Source organism: Anser brachyrhynchus (genome assembly GCF_964034855.1).
Source record: "Anser brachyrhynchus genome assembly, chromosome: 9".
In the NCBI taxonomy this organism is placed as follows: domain Eukaryota; kingdom Metazoa; phylum Chordata; class Aves; order Anseriformes; family Anatidae; genus Anser; species Anser brachyrhynchus.
The window spans coordinates 26,569,154-26,587,940 of record NC_137703.1 but is presented as its reverse complement, the minus strand read 5'-3'; the positions used below and the strand labels follow the sequence as shown (position 1 = coordinate 26,587,940).

At 38.6% G+C, this 18,787-nt stretch overlaps 1 protein-coding gene and 1 long non-coding RNA gene across 9 annotated transcripts in view; one reads left to right on the top strand and one right to left on the bottom strand.

The window, feature by feature from the left end:
- LOC308199573 (uncharacterized protein) overlaps positions 1-18,787 on the top strand; it is a 132,089-nt gene that overhangs the window by 59,508 nt on the left and 53,794 nt on the right. For 4 of the 8 annotated variants that reach the window (XR_013954706.1, XR_013954707.1, XM_080603929.1 and 1 more), the window contains 3 exons: positions 1,519-1,646; positions 9,349-9,614; positions 14,776-14,930. The gene's annotated coding sequence lies outside the window, so the exon portion shown is untranslated. Of the gene's footprint in view, positions 1-1,518; positions 1,647-1,776; positions 2,560-7,424; positions 7,587-9,348; positions 9,615-14,775; positions 14,931-15,958; positions 16,850-18,787 lie in introns of those variants that run through there. The other 4 variants (XR_013954708.1, XR_013954709.1, XR_013954710.1 and 1 more) reach the window with 4 other exon arrangements.
- LOC308199576 lies at positions 12,806-14,767 on the bottom strand. The gene is made up of 2 exons (XR_013954713.1): positions 13,610-14,767; positions 12,806-13,340 (listed from the first exon to the last, which is right to left on the bottom strand). It is a non-coding gene; the product is annotated as an uncharacterized lncRNA (long non-coding RNA).

The following is an 18,787-nucleotide window of genomic DNA, read 5'->3' as shown; positions in this document are numbered from 1 at the left end:
TGACAACCTTGGAGAAAAAGGGGCATCCTGAGTGAGAGGACTGCCACTGTGAAAAGAGTAAGAGTGAACTTAAAGGGAATGGTTTGCAAGATAGTAGAGATATTGACAGGTAAGAAATGGAGATTTGATGTTAGTATGATAGGAATCATAAAAGCAGAGGACAAGAAATGGTATTGGAAGAATACGAATCGCAAGAAAATATGAGGAGGGATATACAGAGGACTAGTTCCATACCAAATTTGCCTGCAATAAATACAAAGTACCAGGTAATGCTGGCATGGTGCTCTAGGCTGAGGATAGATCAGTTCTGTCCCATAGAATTTCCTATCTAAGGGCTTGCTTTCTGTCTGGCATGGAGAACATTTATCCAGTTAGTATGCATGTCCTGGAGCAATTGTTGCTTTTACCGTCTTTACTTTTTGGGCTAAGTTTCTGTTCAGATTATTAGGTGTTTATGTCCTTAAGAAAGAACCTTTTTGTCCTGGATTTTTAAAATAAAAGGTTTTATTTATTTTCAAGGGAAATGCATCATGACTAGATTTATAGTGCCATGTACTCAAAGGTCAAATTGCATGACCACAAGCATTTATATTTTTATTTATTGAGAATAATATAAAGGAGCAAGAAGCTTATGTGCAGCTTAAGTGTTGAGCATTTATCTTTTTCAAAATACATTAGAAAGGCAAATGGACTTGGAATGCCAGTTAAAAAGCAGGGATCACTCACTGTAATTTATTACTTTTTGTATTTAGGTAGATTTGAAGTAGGAGTTATAGTGCCTGCAGATCAACTTGAATTGCTCTACTATATTTTATTAGGTACAAGGTAGCAATTGGTGGCATAAGGGGCTAAAAAATAGGTCCTAAATCCTTGTCAACTTTTAAATGATACTTTTGTATTCTTTGATTTAAAAAAAAAAAAAAAGCCTCAACAGCTATGTCTACATAGCATGTAGGTACCTTAACCTGCTTTGGAATGGATCTCTGTATAAAAAGCCCTGCATACACATGCAAACCTTTGTAAATCAAAACTCAATGTAAAACTCAAAAATTTTTTCCAGACCTTGGAAATTTTGGGGTATAAGGACAATACTCAGGGCCAGATTTCTTATGGTCTACATTAGACTGAAACATTGACTGGGTGAAAATCCTCAGAAGGGGCATGTTTCGGGTATGCTTTGTTCACATGAAGGAAAATCCCTCAAGTCAAAACAGAGTAAACAAACTAATCTGCTGCCTCTTTATATGAAACTGAGATTCTTTCAGATTTTTGGTCTGGAGCTTTTCTGATACTTTTTGACTTCTGTCTCTCTCTAGCTTTAAATTTCTTTTCTCCTTGTCTATCCAAAGTAAAGCTAACAGTGGAAAAATCAGAATATCCTGAGTTGGAAGGGGCCCACTAGGATCATTGAATCCAGCTCATGGGTCTGCACAGGACCACCCAGTTATCCTGTTCTCATCACAGATAGAGCAAGTCTCTGATGACAAACAAAACTCAATGTTCATTTTCTTTACACAGGCATGGAAATCCACCGAGGCTGACTCAGGAAATCTAAATTTTACTGCTTTCCCAGATTTCTGAATCCTGGAAGCATGGAAAACTCCCTGGTATCTGAGATATGCAAGTAGTCTCCTAGCATATGATGTGTGAGTATAATCTAATACATTTATCAGGGAGCTAGAAAGTACATTGTCTTTTCATGTAAATGTTATAGCAAAGTCCTTAGAACTAATTTCTTGAAACAGTTAAGAAAGCTGACAGAGGATAGCAGAGTTGGAGACTGTTATTCTTGCTGCTCAGCAGACTGTGTGGAGTGGCTGGGCTCAGCAGAGCACTTCACACAACCAGTAAGTACAAATTGTTGGCATCACCTGAAGATTATTGTTATCTCTGGAAGACTGCCTGTCATGTGGATAGTTTTAATGCACGATATGATGTGTGGTATGAAGCAAGTTTTGCAGGATTTCAGGCAGAATATGAACCCAGGAGCTGTGGATTGTATCTATGCAGGCCTAGCCAAGGAGATGTGTCAACCAAATGATTAATTCTGGTGGCCAAAAAATAGTTTTACTGAAGCTTCTGGAAAGTGCCCTCTTCTCACCTCACTGCTGACTCCACAGGGCTTTGAATCAGGCTCTGTCCAGCTGACATTGTAATGATGATTATCTCCACTTTTTGTGCCCTCATTCATGTTGAGGAACTGTCTCGGTTACATAAACCGGAATTAGTTTTGGATAAAAGTAAAGCCGACGTGCTCCAGGACTACATCTTGGTGGAGTCCAGCTACTAATAGGCACCCAGTCTGTGGGATCAGACAAGATCTAGTCCAAAGTTGGTTTTTGTTTGGTTTTTGTTTGTTTGTTTTTTAAAGAAATGCTTATAATGTAGGGTTTTCGTCCTCAGTGTCAACTGTTTTGCTCTGTATATCTGCTTCTTATGGTCTGCACTATTTGCCAACGGTGTTAGAAGGCGCTCAGTCTGTCTGTGGTTCAGGTTCTTAGAGAGCGAAATGGGAAAGATAATACTTGACCACAGTAAGCATCTCAGATGAAAGCCTGGGTAAGTCCGAAGTATAATAACAAATATTTTAACTCTTAATATGGCACCAGATTCCTCATACAATTCTTTCTAATTTAAAAGGTATGGATCTGAACTGTAAAAATACACCAAAGTTAATGGCAGTGCAAATAATTAAAGGCTCATAAGATAAGCTCTGCTTGGTATCCATATGATTTTCAGTGCATGGTAATTGTTTATGGACCAGTTTCCCAGGGATATATAAAAGAAAAGGAGAACAGCAGTCTCTTGGTATAGCAGACTGCTGCTAAATAAATCTGTACCGGGCAGGTACAGCATCACCCTAAATGAGGCATAAATCATTAATCAAATTTTAGAAATAATCATACCAACCAAGGCAGTGTGGCATTGTGAATCTTTCATGAGAGGAAAAAATACTTTTTGCAGTGTTTTTTTTAATCTGTTTTAATAATACCCAAATTTTGTTCACTGAGGAATTCATGCCGTTTAGATTTTTTCATTGAAATGCGAAAGCAATGTACTCATATCCAACTGAAATTAGATTTAGGGCTTTTTTTTTTTTTTGTCTTTTGAAAAACAAAGATACTTAGTTCGCAACATCAGAATTGATTCCGACACTGGGATATCAAGCCATTTTTGTGGAATTGCAAGAAAACATGATAAAACAATTGCTTGCTATTAGTGCTGTTGGTAGTGCTTTGAACTGGTGGAAGGGATACAGTCCTTATTATTCAGATGCATTTTGCTTTCTATGTTAATATATTATAAATGCACAATTGGTTCTATAAGTCCTTGAAAGATAAATATTCACCTTAATATTTTACAATTAATTTTGATCCATCTTAAGTTTCAGCATGAGTTCTCATTGGCAGCATGATGTTAATAAATCATCAGAGCACCATTGATCAACTGACTTATTTAACACTGCACAAACAGCAAGAATTTATACTGGGCCACAAACCCCACGTCTTGCCTTTGCTGTTAAGAGAGTTAATAATTTCACACTGACAGGTTATTAGGTTCTGTCTAGACCCAGAGTTAATATGAAAAATATTTGGAAGAGACTTGTGGGCAAAACACAAGTTGGGGTGGGTCTAATCCCAGATCTCTTGAGCTGTTCCAAGTGAAACAGTCACTACTGTGTCTCTTAGAGCCTCAGTTTCTCCATCTGAAAAATGAGGAAAATTATTCAGGTCCTTATAATATAATTACAGATTGACTGGGTCTCATTCTTTTCAGTCCATTTTCTACTTATGTTGTAGGATACCGTTTCCAAAGTTCTGTAATCCTTAACCAATTTTCTTAGACTTTAGTCTGACTAGTCTCATTACATGTTTCTCTGCTCTCCATTCTCTGCTCATTTTTCTTTGATGTTGCATTTTCATACGTTACATTTCCCACATGCAATTGTAGGATTCAGCCTATATTGGCTTTATTATAACTTTTACTATCTTCATAATGAACTGGCTCTGCTTTCTTATTTCATGTACTGAAAAGAAACCACTGTCAAATAGCAACCATTAATAGCATGAATTTCTCTGTCTTGCTAAACAGAAACACTCAGCTCTTCACCTGATAAATTTAGTAAAATTTGATCTAACTCTTCCTTCTTCAAAACACCAGCCTGACATCTAAGTTAGGTCTTAGATAAAAAGAACAGTCATTAAGGCTTCCTCTTTTCTCTATGAGGAAAACAAAACAAACAACAATAACAAAAGAGAAATATTCAACATGAGTAAGCTGAATCCTTCACACAAGGGGAAGGTGTGTGAAAACCCTCCCCCGGGAAGAGAAGCAGAAGGGCAACCTTGGATGCATGGAGTCCTGACTTCACATACGTTATACAAGGAATAGAATCATAGACAAGGTTGGAAAAGCCCTCCAAGAATAGCTGCATAAACCAGATTCTTCAGACTGAGAAACTGAGCTGGGAAGATACGCAGGGGAGATATGTAAAAACTTTAGAAGATCATGACTGATGTGGTGAGGTAGAAGTGCCCACAATTTTTCTGATACCGAAAGTGTGGGCATTTAATGAAGACAGCATTTGCAGACTCAGCAGACTGAGTTCTGCATGCGGCGGATGGCCATGTGCTGACTGTGATGTCCCCGTGTGTTTTGGGAACTGACCATTTGTGAAGATTCATTGGGCACAGGACAAGTTTACGGAAGAGAAATCCACTAAAGATGACTAATAGGAAGTCTCTGAGATGCAAATTTTTGGAGGCTGGAAGAGTTTCCTGGGAAAAAAATGCTAAATTTTGCTACAGTTCCTTTCTTGCACTAATTCCCAGGCAACCACTTTTGGTCACTGCCAATGACAAACTGGACATCTTTTGCGAGGTGGTAAGACTTTGTCTCCAGTACCTCAGCTATCTGCCTAAAGCTGGTGAATCTGTGCCTCTGTTTGCAATGGGTAGTTGTGGGTTCCCCACAGAGGCCGGTTTGCTCAGACCTGCTAATGGACCTGCCCCTGTGAGCCAACCTGCACGTACACACATTAGTGTTTGTTAAGGCAAAGTCTCTAACATAGCATTACATTGAGTTTTAAATGAATGAGCTGATAGAAATGCCATCCGAATGATCACATTTCAGTTCAGCAAGACTGGATTTCTTTTCATTTAGGAGAGCTCTGATCTAATTTTGTGTTTTCCTACTGGATTTTTATTTTTCCCAGTCAGCAGGGTAATGGGTTACATTCTGGTAAAACACACAAATATTTTCTAACTGCAAGCCATCATGTTTCAGTGGTTTCAGCTTTTCAGATTGTTATCTGCAACTGTTATTACTACTCTATTGTAAACACCACTTTCTTCCAGATTGAATGCACTGCTATTTGAACTCTGATCCCACGGATAGAGCGTGAACAGCACCTTTAGTATGACAGCAAAAGCTATCTGTTAAACCATGGCCATTTATGTGGTCATAGTCTCTCTGAATATATTGAATACTGAAAAAAAAAGAAAAAAAAAAGAAGCTTGGTCTTTTATTAATGGATGAATTGTGTAAATTAATATATTTAACCATTTTAAAGCATGGAGTATGTATATGCTGAATTTATGGGACTGAATTTCTAATAACTTTTCTAATTAGAGGCTGAATTCAGGTCCAAATGGGCAGATCTTGATAACTACGTAAACCACTAATCACACCACTAGTCAGATCTTGATGTGTCTTCAATATTTAATATTTAATTCAGTCAGAAATCCTTAAATAATTCAGTGAATTTTAATTAAAGAAAATAGGGTATTTAGTTGTTTTTTTTAGGCAAGAGAGTATATATCAACACTATTCCATGTCTTTACTTTTCTTTAATATCTTTTCTTTCTCTGCCTGGTATTTTGTGGCTTTTGGATTCTTTCTTAGTTACATATTTTTCTAAAAAACAGTGACTTTGATTTGTAAATGTGAAAGTGATCAATAAAAACCTATGGCTTCAAAGTGTCCTTATTTATATTTAAATCCTTCCTCTCACCTGCTGTTTGTTGCTTTTTAGTTATGTCACCAATCCCACTGGAGCTCAGAAATCCAGCCAGTCCTCTCTAAACTCCCAGTCATGTTCTTTTCCCATGTACTCTCTTGTCCCTGCAGCTTCTGATGTAAAACAGATTTAAGTTTGTGTAGAGCAGAGGTCAACATGAAAGCTTAAAACAAAACAAAACAAAAGACTGGCATTCAGCTTTTAGCTCTGGTTCCTATTATAACTCAAAGCTCTATTTTAGTAATTTAAAAATGGTAGTATTGTTCTGCAGCCATACCCTACCTCTCATTTGCACTGAATTTTTTAATGACTGTGATGCCCAGTTTAGATAAACTTCTAGACTAGTCGATGATCATTTGGCTGAACTGTAGACACTTTTGCAACAATAGTAAAATTGATGAGTATTTTGCAAATGGAGCTCTGTCAAGTTTGCATTTATTTTGCTTTAGGCTAAGGCCAAACACATAGCTTTGAACCCATTCTTCCTATTCCTGAGTAGTTACTTGCACAGTCATGACTTTGGTGAGACTTTGGTTTGGGAAGTGGGAGTAGTTGCTTCATGAGATCACTTCAGTGATAGGTTTTCTAAAACTTTATTGCTAAGTGCTTCATTTTATTTTTATTTACTTGTAATTTTTTATATTTTTCTTTTTGTTAAAGAACAGTTTCTTCAGTTCTGTAGCTTTGTAGTAACACATTCCTTTCTGAACGCCTCAGTAAATAATCATGAGTTGTGTTGAGTGAGGGTTAAATACTGCATGCTCAATGTGTTACTCCGTTTACAAGTGTTGTATATATGTATCCAGCCTTCTGCATTTTTCAGTGCTTAATCAGATGGAAATTACAATTGGAGGTGTAATTCAGCATTGTGCTTGAGGTCATTAAGCCCTGTGGTAATGGGTAAATCCAGACCCTGCTGTGGCCTTATAAGGCAATTTGGCAAAGAAACGGGCTGTTTTACTGAGCTGATGAGACTCGGACAAGGTCTGTGTCCCCATTAAGGGATGAAGCCCCACTTTATGAATTCGCTGTATTTTAACTTACATGGAACTTGTCTAAGCTGACGAGGATATATGCAGAGTGCCTGCTGGCTGGTGCCACTTCCAGCCCGTCCTCTTCTTCTAGGGAGACGTAGGTACCCTGGGCAGCCCTGGAGTTGCTCCAAGGTGTTTGCCTTTCTGGTGTTCAGTTCAACACAAACTGGTTGAGTAACCTAGTGTCCTGGTTCCAGTTAGGACAGAGTTAATTTTCCCTCATAGTAGCTGGTAGGGTGCTATGTTTTGGATTAGGATGAGAAGAGCGCTGATAACATGCTGATGTTTTAATTGTTGCAGAGCAGTGTTTACACCAGGCCAAGGACTTTTCGGCTTCTCGCTCTGTCCTGCCAGCAAGCAGGCTGGGGGTGCAGCAGGAGCTGGGAGGGGACAGACCCAGGACAGCTGACCCAAACTGGCCAAAGGGGTATTCCATACCATCTGACGTCATGCTAAACAATATATAGGGGTGGCTGGCCGGGGGGGGGGGGGGGCGGCTGCTCGGGAATAGGCTGGGCATCGGTCAGCGGGTGGTGAGCAATTGCATTGTGCATCACTTGTTTTCTTACACATTATTATTATTAATACTATTATCATTATCATTATTATTATTGTTATTATTATATTCCTGTCTTAATAAACTGTCTTTACCTCAACTCACCGGCTTCACTTTCCCGTTTCTCTCCCCCATCCCAGAGAGGGAGGGGGGAGGGTGAGCGAGCAGCTGTGTGGTGTTTAGCTGCCAGCCGGGTTAAATCACAACACCTTGCATGAGCATAAGTCGCTGTGGAAAAAGAAGCACTTTTTCTCCCTGGAATTTCGTTCATGGAAAATGAATCCTGGGCTGGGGTAAAAGGGAAAGAAGACATTCACAATTCAAATCAGAATTAAGATTCATGTATTATGAAGGTTTAGGCCTTATCCTTTAGGGAATTGGGAATTGGACTGAAATCAGAGGGTTAAAAAAATTATCTATAACTTCATAGGAGCTCATGAAAGATTGTATTAACTAGGGTGAATAAGTATTCTGCCCATAGCAAAGTCTGAGAAGAACTGTCAGCTGTCAATTTGGTGTTAATTTAGCACCTCTTTTGCTTTCCTCAGTGGTCATTTATTGCCCTTCTGGTAGTGGTGGTTTCTTCAAGTGCATGAAAGACAGGGCGGAAGGTGGAGATCAGATGAAAAGGCATTGGTGAAATAGAGTTGTTTTTTTTTTAATGCATACTTTAGCATGTTATATTAAAAACCATCATGACCCTAGGGCCTTTAAATGTGTTTGATTCTTCTGTCCATGATGAAGAATTTGAGCATTTGGGGGTAAATCAAGTGGTTATTTTTGAAGTTGTTTGCTACAGCTGTGTAAATCTTAGAGAACACTATGACGCCTTGAACACAGTATAAAATCAGATCTGAGATGGACATTGTAAAAAGCAGGACTTTATCACAAGAAAGCTGTTGCCAGTGTGGAAGGGTTATTTGCAGGAGATTCTGAGATGAAAGGAGGGAGAGAATGAATCTGATATGAGATTTGGATCAAGGATGCCATGGAGTATTCAAATAAAAGGTATTCTGTAGAATCCACTGAAGATTTAAGTTTATTTTAGTACCCATCATTCCGTGCACAAAAGCTCTATAAGCACACTGAAGTGTAGCAAGTTTTAGAAGTTTCAACAAATGCTATTATTAACCCCAAGGTGCTTAAAATCATGAATTTGATTCTGACAAAGTTTTAAATAATAGAAACAATGCATGCAATGCATATAATAAAAGCTAGTGTCATATTTTCAAGCATCATCTGATATTAAGCATTGCGAACATGGCCTTTTTATTGTCAGACTTAATATATGTCATATCCTCTGTTGTCACAGACAAAAACTAAATAACTGAGACTTGCATATAATCTTGAGCTGGCAATGTTGTCCAGATGGCACTCTTTTTTCCTCAAACTGTGGCAATCCATCTTCACCCTTGTTTCCATATTAATTACTCATCCACATTATTGTATGCTGATTAAAGCTAAAAAAGTAGAATTTCCAGGTCCTATTCCTAACTCTCTTGCACTACAACACTGAAACATAGTTGTTTATAATCTTGACTTTTATTTATTTATTTATTTATGGTGATAAAATCCACACAAAAGATGTTGTACATTCTGGTTAAAGTTGAAGGTTCATTCAATCTTGTGTATGTTCAGTGGACTCTTGTTTCATACATATGGCAGATTACCAAGTGAATACTGGTAAAGTCTAAAAGGTAAAGATAATTTATTTCTTTTTTTTTTGTTTGTAATTACAGGAATACTGACATCTTAAATGTTCCAAAATTTCCTGCTTTTGCCTCTCTTGCTGTTGATACCAGTGGAAAAGAGCATATTCTACACAGCTCCAGAAGTTAAGCTTTGTATTTTAATGAACTTGCAGTTTTTCGCTTGGAAATAGAAGATATAACACTGAAACTACTACAAATTCTCATGTGACTATTAGAACACCTGGCAGTCAAATGAAACACTCTCTCAAGAAGGTTGGTTGTAGACAAAATTTCCACAGACACCAAAGGATCTGGTAAGAGCTCATGTGCTAGTGAAAACATTCAAGGCATTACTGCATAAAAATATTGCAGTGCATTGTATTTTGTTTGCTGGAGAGTCACATTCTATCCCCTCTATTGTCCTGCCATAACTACTTTAGAGGGGTTCACCAAAATAGAAAGGGCAGTTTTCAGAGCATTGGTTACTTCCACCCATAGACAGGACCAACAAGACCCTATTATTTGCATGCAAATTATTTTTAATGTTTAAAAAGTTGTATTATAATTACTTCAACATCTTGTTTTCTTGCTGCAGTCTGAATTAAGTAGATGAAAGTTCTGTCCTCAAAATCTCAAGTTTCAAAAGAAACATGACTCTCTGGATTGTCTAACTTCCTTTCCCAGAGATGTGTCAAGTCCAGTATCTCTGTGTGAAACACTGATGTGACAGACTGCCATAGTGTAATGTGTTTAACCACCTCAATGATGCGTCAACTGGAAGGGGTTCCCAAAGATTCAGTTCACACATGCACACACACACAAAAAAAAAAAAAAAGGAAGAAACGAAGAAACAGTTTGGGGAAGCGGAACATTAATCTTTTTCACAGTTTGGCACAAATTTAATTATGAAGTATTTGTAAATGTTCAATCAATTAGACCACTTGATTGTCAAACTTATTACTTTGATGGCAGATTATCTTTTGCAAGAGAAAAGCTTCTCTTGACCAAGGCCTTTTATGTTAACTGCTCCAGAAAGAAACTGTTATATTTTCCATAGGACATAAATATAGATGCAGGAAAAAAGTGTATAATATCCTGGTATCTTTGGCCAAATTTCAAGATTTTCATAGGAACAGGTTAGTTAAACCTTTAAACTCTCAAATTAGGGGGGAAAAGACACTTTTCCCTTCCCATCAATAATTATATTTAATACAAATAGTCATCTGGTGACTGTAGCTTATTTAACGTTTACAGTAGCAACTCAGTACTAATTGCAGGTAGATTCACATTTACAAGCTGAGGAAACTGCATGAAAGCTATTAATTTCTCCCTAAATTTTCAAATACTTTTCCAGAGTGTCATTTCATGCCTGTTTTACTTGTAACATATTTAAGTTCAAAATTTGGCAATTCAAATACTAGATAACATCGCATTTATAATATAGCAGCAACAGAGGCCTGAGTGAGACTAAACTGACCAAACTGAATCTGTTTCTTTTTGCATAACATTATCATACCTGGAAAAAGTAAAGTTATACAACTAGAAACCCTAATGTCCACATTGTGTGTATCTTCTGCCAGTTTCTTTTTTTTACTCCCTGGATAGATACAATCCAGGGTTGTATCTATTGGGTCTCATCATCTCATAGCCCTGTCTTATTGGGCTTTACTAACTGTATAAAACCCAGAGCTTTTGCTGAGTGTTGGCCAATTGTTAGCCTCACTTGTCCTTAGCTTCCGCATCGCCCTGTTCAGAGAAATACAGGGTATTGTACGGGTCTGCCACAACTGAACCTCCTCATAAAACTACGTGAAACTAAACATCTGTGCCTGCACAGAGATGCATGGATGGATTTTATGCCTACACAGAGTCTCACTGTATGGGATCAAAAAAAGCTTACAGAGGTGTCTTAAGCGTTTAGGGTAATATTTTTGGATTGTCATATTGTATCACAAATATTTAGTAGTGTCATGCCATAAGAGAGGCTGGTGCATTGCTTTGATATCTGCTGGTCACAGTGGTGCAAACAATAGGTTTTCCAGCTGATGTCAGTTGAGCAGAGGATAAGAGGATAAGGACCCTTCAAGGAGAATTATCACGTTCATTAAGGCAAACCATTTCGTGAACTGGTGTCACACATCCCTTTCCAATCACACTGAATTGACACAAAGCTTCAACCTTCAGGGGAGGTATTTGGAGTGGAAAGTCTGTTGTATTCAGTGGAGATGAATGCTTGGAAGATGTCTTTGTCAACCACAATATAGCTTTATAACAGTGCACTTTTGTATGCAATGGTAAATTTGTGGTACTTATACGTGTTGTACACCTTAATGAATGCTGTCAGTACTGTAGTTAAGGCATGGCATAGGTTGAAGTCTGATGCAATAAAACTATCTATCTGACTAGCAGTGCTCTGTAAAAGCTTGTGCTGACGGAATCAATAGGAGCAAGATGGCCAACATATGGTGAAGGACGGAGAGAGGGAAGAGAGGAGGAGGATATGGGCAAAGGTGTGTAACTCCATGAAAAATGCAAACCACAGATGGGTGACTTAGCAGGCATCCGGGTGCCATGGAGGGAAGGCTTGTAAATAAGGAGAGACGGAACTAAGAGGGGACATAGGAGCGAAATCAACACCAGAAGAGTACACTCTACATACTGTTGTATTTCTTGAGAATCGCTTTCCAAATCTGTTATCAGGAAGGGAAAAAAAAAAAAAAGTTGTATTAAACTTTCTTTTCCAATGCAAGGGCAGAGCATACCTGTCAGAGAGCAGGAATGCTAGTGGGTTTGGCAGCCCCATGGTGGCACCAGAGGCAGCAGCAAGCTGGAGGTAATGTCCCCTCTGCAGAAGAGAAAAGTGCAGGATAAATTCAGCGCATACATTTTATGTGGACTATCCAGAGCTGTCTGCAGTCTGGGAGCAGATTAGAGCAGAATGTGGGTGGCTGTGCTCCACTGACGAAACGACAACCCAAATGTTGTTCAAACGGAGAATTAATTGCAGGTACACTCTCTCCTGTTGAAGGCAGTCCCTGTGTTGGCTGCAGGAGTTTGACAGAGCGCTGAGCATGTAGACAAAAACTAAATCATAACCAGAGTCTGTCTGAAACCTTGTCTGCCAGCAAGCACAGCAAAAATACTGTCTGTCCAAGTACTGCTGCAGCTGAGTTAAGATGTATCACAACGAGCTGCCTCACTAATTTTGACTGAATGAGGAAGTCTTGGCTGCTTGCTTTTGACTGCATGTAACCTTTTTAAAAGCACCCAAATATCTTAGGAGCTTGAATTTCATTGAAAGTCAGATAGCTGAAGGGTGACTAACATAAAAAACAGTCTAAATGCAGTGAGATTGCCTGAAATGGTCTCATAAATCTCAGAGCTCTTCTTCTACCCAAGTTTTGTCAGTTTGAGCTCTGTGGAAGTTGCATAGTGGCTGGATGATTGTTAAAACAGTGTTTAGTCAGCCAAATCTGGCTGATTTTTGGAACAGCCACTGGCTGCCTTCTTTTTTTTTTTTTTTTTTCCAGCCTCTCTCTTATTGCCCTTCCTGGCCCACACCTGTTATTTTCCTCTGGGACTTTGCACTGACTATCTCATCTTGGTCTGTAGGTGTGTGGTGTTGCACGTATGTGCCACATGCTACCCAGTGTGGCGGTGAGCAGGGAGTGTTCTCATGAAGTGTGCAGCTTCCCTGTGGATCTTTTACATGCAAGTCAGGCTTCACACAGCCCACAGTCAAAAAAAAATAAAAAATTCTCCACTACAGAGACAAATAGCAACATGTGGCTGGAAGATAACAGAAACGTACATGCAAGTGCAAAAATTAAATATGGAAATATGAAAATGAGGGGTTTTTATTATTTAAAGCAAAAGAACTGATTCACTTGCTGGAAATTACATGGGGCCTTATTTCCTTAGCAGCCCATCTCAGAAGAACAATATAGAAAAAAGGGCCGTAGATAAGAAGCACCATCTCAGTACCCAGTCATGTTGCTTGGCTTGGCAGGGGGAGTCTTTTGCAAAACTTTGCAGACAGCCTGAAAAAAAAAAAACAACAGAAAAAGATAAAGGCAAAAGAACGTGTTAGAACAAAATGTGCAGGATGCAGATGTGCAGTCTTCCTGCCTTCCTGGTCCTGTCTCCAGTCTTGTCACCGACTTGCACCTTCCTATGGAACACTGGATTTATTTTCGGTGGCTGTTTCTTCATCTTCCACTTTCATGTTCTGCAGCTCCTCCCTCTCCACGTCCCTTCCCCCTGCCCATAGCCCACATCTTTGCCAGATACTTAATGTAGAAATGATTACCTTTGCTTCTTGCAAGCTCTGCCCCTGCTCTGTGGTGGTATGAACAAGTTAGCTGGTTGCTGCAAAAGAATCACGGTGTTCTGCAATGAGGCTGGTTGTCTCTGAGCCACATCATACTGGAGACTGCAGTTAAGAACTGCCTCCAGGAGCAGCAGAGAGACAGAGATACAGACCCTAGTGTTAAGGATGCAAACTGCTGGGATCACTCTCTTCCTTCTGTTAATTTGTCAGACTGTGTTTAAAAAGGGATAAAGCAAAAAAAACAACCATGATCCCGTAATTTTCATTAGTTTCCAAGAAGTCAAGTTGTCAAAGTACTCCTTAATAGGCAAGAAAATGAGTTATCTAGCATTCCTCTTTTTATGCATGGACTTTGTATGAATTTTGTTCATGGGGTTGGGACTGTTTCTTGCCAGGGGCCTTTGCTATGAAAGGTAAAATTAGAAACCAAGCCTAATTTGGGCCAATATTCCAATATATGTAGTACAGATGTATGGAAATGAGCATTCATTTTAAGTTAAATTATCCTGGCCTGTGTGTGGAAGCAGTCCTGACTTTGGAATCAAGCCAAGCCCCATTTTCTACATATAGACACCAAAATTTTGGGGTGCAAAAATGAGCAATGACCCATCAAATTTACTTACTGGAATACATCCTGAACATTGTGAGTGCTCCAAGATAGAGCATGAGGCTGCATTTTTTTGCTCACTAAAACATGCACAAAATGCAATTTTAAAATTAGATAGTTAGATAGATAGTTTAGCTCCAGTGTTTCCCAGTAAGGTAGTTTTCCATTAAACTTTAAAACATTAAACACCTACACCCCATGTGCTCTTCACTGTCACCCATGCACGCTGTTCTTACAATTTGTCCACTACTTCACGCACATATTTACTATCCTCTATTTGTTTCCTATGATATGATACATTATTTTCCCTGCTTCCCTCTATATTTACTTTTTCCTTACAATGTTCCTCTTATTAAACTTTTTCTTCCTCTTGACCAGCTCCTTTCCAATTGCTTTTATTTTCTAGAATACCTATAATTTTCCTTGGCTAGTAACAAACCTCTGATTGACCAGTCCTTATCTTTGAAGTGTGTCTTTTACCATCTCAGCCATACAGATTGTCTACATTAATTTATCCTCATCTTTGTCTAACATGCAGTTCCTCCAAACAACTCCTGTTTTCCTGGGTATCTGTCAACTGGTCACATTCGGAGACCCCGGGAGGGTAACGTGCTTTGAAGATTTTGTTTCCTGCTCATTGCCTGACTGGGAAACCGCTGAGTTTCATCTCCTCCCTGCCACAGTTAACTCCAGGTATTTATTAAATATTCGATACTGTATGAGTCAGAAAAAGAATACGAGATAGACTATTTCTTAACTATTTCTTACTTTAAAAGTACACAAAATCTAAATGTTTTCATTTTACCTACTCCTGACTTGGTCCATAGAGGTGAGAAGGTGGAGACATGGCCACCTCCATATGTCCTTGGAAGATTTGGGTAATGGGAGAGGATTGGTGTAGCCTGGCCTGCACTTCCCCACGATGCTAAGTGCAGTGAACAGATAGGCGTGAGTTACCGTGAGCACTGGAGTAGATTATCCTCCCCTGGGTTGTCAGAGGGTTGATGAAACCTAGTCAATTATAGTACTGTGCACACTTTGAAACCAATGACAAATCAGACTCCTGCTTTAATATGCGGAACATTCATCACCACATTTCAGATAACATATCTCTTGGAATGATCGCTTAAAGAAAGCACAGATAAAAAATAGAGGAGTCCAGTTCAGGTGTATAATATGCTCTTTGTGTATTGCTCCTCTTGTGGAATATGGGGAGGTTTTAAAAAACTGCACAGAATTAACATGCAGTAAGTTGAGTCCATACCTCATACCTCATATTAAGTAAACAGCTCTGCTAGAGAAATACATACATATGTTAATGTTCCAAAAATAAACAGATAGCAGGCAGCTTCATGTGCCTGTAAAGACTTTGTTGTGAGTAGACCGACAGAATAATAACTGCCATTCTGGAAATGAGATCAGGGATCAAAAATGTTTTCACAGTTGCAAAAGTAACAAAGAAAAGCCTGCAATTTCTGCCTGATTGCAGTGGTCACTCCTGGCACCAACTTTCCCTTTTTTTAATGGAGAGATGGTTGTTGCTAGGTGGGTAGGAGTATTTTTTGTCTTCATAATACAGTCTTTGATAACCTGTGGGAGGTCTTCAGTAGGAGTCTTCTGTGGACACCACTATGACCAGGAGAGCTTTACCAGTTTTATGATAGCAAGACAAGTTTTGTGATGTGTACTCAGATGTTTGAGCTTTTTTTTTTTCTTTAGTGGTGGTGGTATTGGAATTTTGGAATTATCTATCATTTCAAAACAAAACAAAACCCCTCTTGTTCTCTTGTGGTTCTTGTGGTTTTAGTCCAAAAAAAAAATTAAATCTCTGAATATGACATGATGATTAAAGCTGAGGGATATTATAGGGATGCAGCAAGGCAAGAATTGTACCAGGATGGCACCATATCTCTGTCAGCAGCCAGGGTCTGAGAATTCAGTTGAAGGCAGAATTTTGTGATAGCAAATGAAGACTACACTGTTCCAGACACAGGTCTCTTCTTATTTGCCAGTAATTCATATTAACTGCTGTAATGCTGGAGATTCTTGTATTATACAAATATCTGACTTCTCCTTTTAATCTGCTAGATTTAATCTGACTTCAGTGAAATATTATGATATTGCATACCAATAGCCTAATTATCCAAAGTGAGGAAAGAAGGCTTTCCTTTTATTGGTTTTCAATTTGCATCTCTTTATTATCACTCCTTGTCCTTGTGTTACAAAACAAGGAGAACAGACGCACTAGATCTATATTCTCTAAACCAGCCACAGTTTCACATACATTTATCATGTTCCAGGGGAAGCTGTGCTATTGTTTCATACAATGCAGTAGTACCACAGTACTTCAAACAGCTCTGTGAAATGCAGTTCCTTCTATTCCTGCTGTTATCATTTCCTAGGACATTAGAAAAGTTCCCAAGCCCCAAAGGTTGGATTAAGATCTTCACTTCTTCAACAGCTGAGGTCAGTGGCTCCTGTCATTTGGTCTGCACTTCTTCCCACTCACTCTGAGACAGGTTCCGAATAGAATCCCTCATCCTAACAAGCAAGCAGGTCTTCGAGGCAGCTGTTTCTGCTGTTGTGCCCCTAATGAGTGAGCCCTAAAGAAGGTAATTTCTTTTCCCTTAATCCATTATGTAGCATCAAGACCTGAATTCAAAACTTTCTGTGATTTAAAAGGGTCTTCCCTTAGTGCTAGGGGTTTTTTTGTATGTTTTTTGTTTTGGTTTGGTTTGGTTTGGTTTTGAGCAAACTGTGCACCTGATACTACTCAGACCCTAATTACTGTAAATCAGACACTTAATTTTTTTTACAAGAAACCCTTTTGTGTTATTAAAATACAGAAATGTCTAACTGTCTAAATTCCATATAAAGGGGGAGGGAAAGGAAGGAACCACACATAACTTGAGTTACTCGAGCATAAGGTATTTTTATTCAATTGAGCCCTTTAGTTCAGATTAGGATCATAGCTTCTTTTGAACATACAAGTTACTTTGAGTTCTTAGTTCAGTGTTGAAAAACTAATACTTCTAGACATCTCTGACAAGTTCAAATAAAAAGCCATTAGGATCTTCTGAATTTAAATCTTACTGGAAAGTTGAATTTACAAAAATGCCTATCTACAGTGTATTTGAATCTTTACAGGAAGAAGTAATACAAGTTAAAGCAGCATAGGACGAGTCATCTTTGTATTTTGGATCTTAAGTCTAGGAGACAAAGACCTGTATATGACAATTTTGTAGAGGATTCTGAGGAAACAGGGGAAAGATTTTGCTCATGATGAAGTGGCATGAGCATTTTTTCTCATATCACTGTGTAGCAAGAGGCAGTTGTGCCAGTGTCAGATTTACAGTCTTTTGGAAGACTGGTTTATTTATCTGTACGTATATGACATGGGAAATATAATGTATTTATGTATGATTTAATAATAATATAATAATAAATGACATAGTTCTTATGCTTTAAATCCACTGGTTTTAAAAAGAAGGCCAGTGTTTTAACAGATGGATAACTCGGAACTGACCAGGAAGAAAGAAAAAAAAAAAGCCTCTAAAACTAATACATTTCAAGGAGGCTGTAATCATTTCCTTCTCTGTGACTTACAGCAACATACTGAAAGTTAATAAAGATAAATGTAACATTTACAGGGTAATAAGAGATTGTGGAAGGAAATAAACAAACCTAGGATATAGTGCATCTAAGTAAACACAAAGGTTGTAAAACCTTCAAACTCAAATATCAAGAGCACTGCAAATTAATGCCGCACACAATAGACCCTTTGGAAGCTAACTTAATCCACCCCCATGTATCTACATGAGGGCCATGCATAACAATGCATGAGCTGGATTTCCATTAGAGTTTCCTCTGCAGGCTGTCAGTTGTTTGAAGAAATAACAATTTCCTAGGCATGAAAGCTTTTTCAGAATGTTCCCACTGATGTGTAATAAAAGTGACTTTACTTTTTTTCTATCCCCCTCTCCCTCGGCCCCACCCCCTGAGATGTGACTTTGGCGGGGAAGAGGATGGACTTAGACCCTCGGCCCCCTACCAGTTTACCTTGCCTGGATTATCAGTGCAGGTGTTAAAATAATTGAAGGTGTGGTAGGAGATACAACCCCTAATAGCTTTTCCTATATGGAGATTGCCTAGGTAGAGAATGCCAGAGTACCTGAAGAATAGGCATGTGAGTACCTTATTAACATAGCACCATTCAGCGGCAGCTGCATATCTGGAAAAAAAAAACCTTTAAAGAGCCTATTCATCTATGTTAATGGGCCCATTGCACAGTACATTGTGTGGGAAATTAAGTCTCTGGCTGTGAACTTCCTGTGCTGTGCAAGCTGCCTTGACTCTTTTTTATTGCTTCAGTGTTATTATCTCCTCCTGGAAATAAAAACAATCATGTTCTCACATTTGAGAAGCCAAAACATTCCCAGATAACAAACTGGTTGAAAGTTTCTTTTGTTTCCCTTATTAAGTGAAAAAATATGTTTTGAAATTAAAGTAAACCCTAAATTAACATCAAAGCCCATCAAATTAGCTGAGCT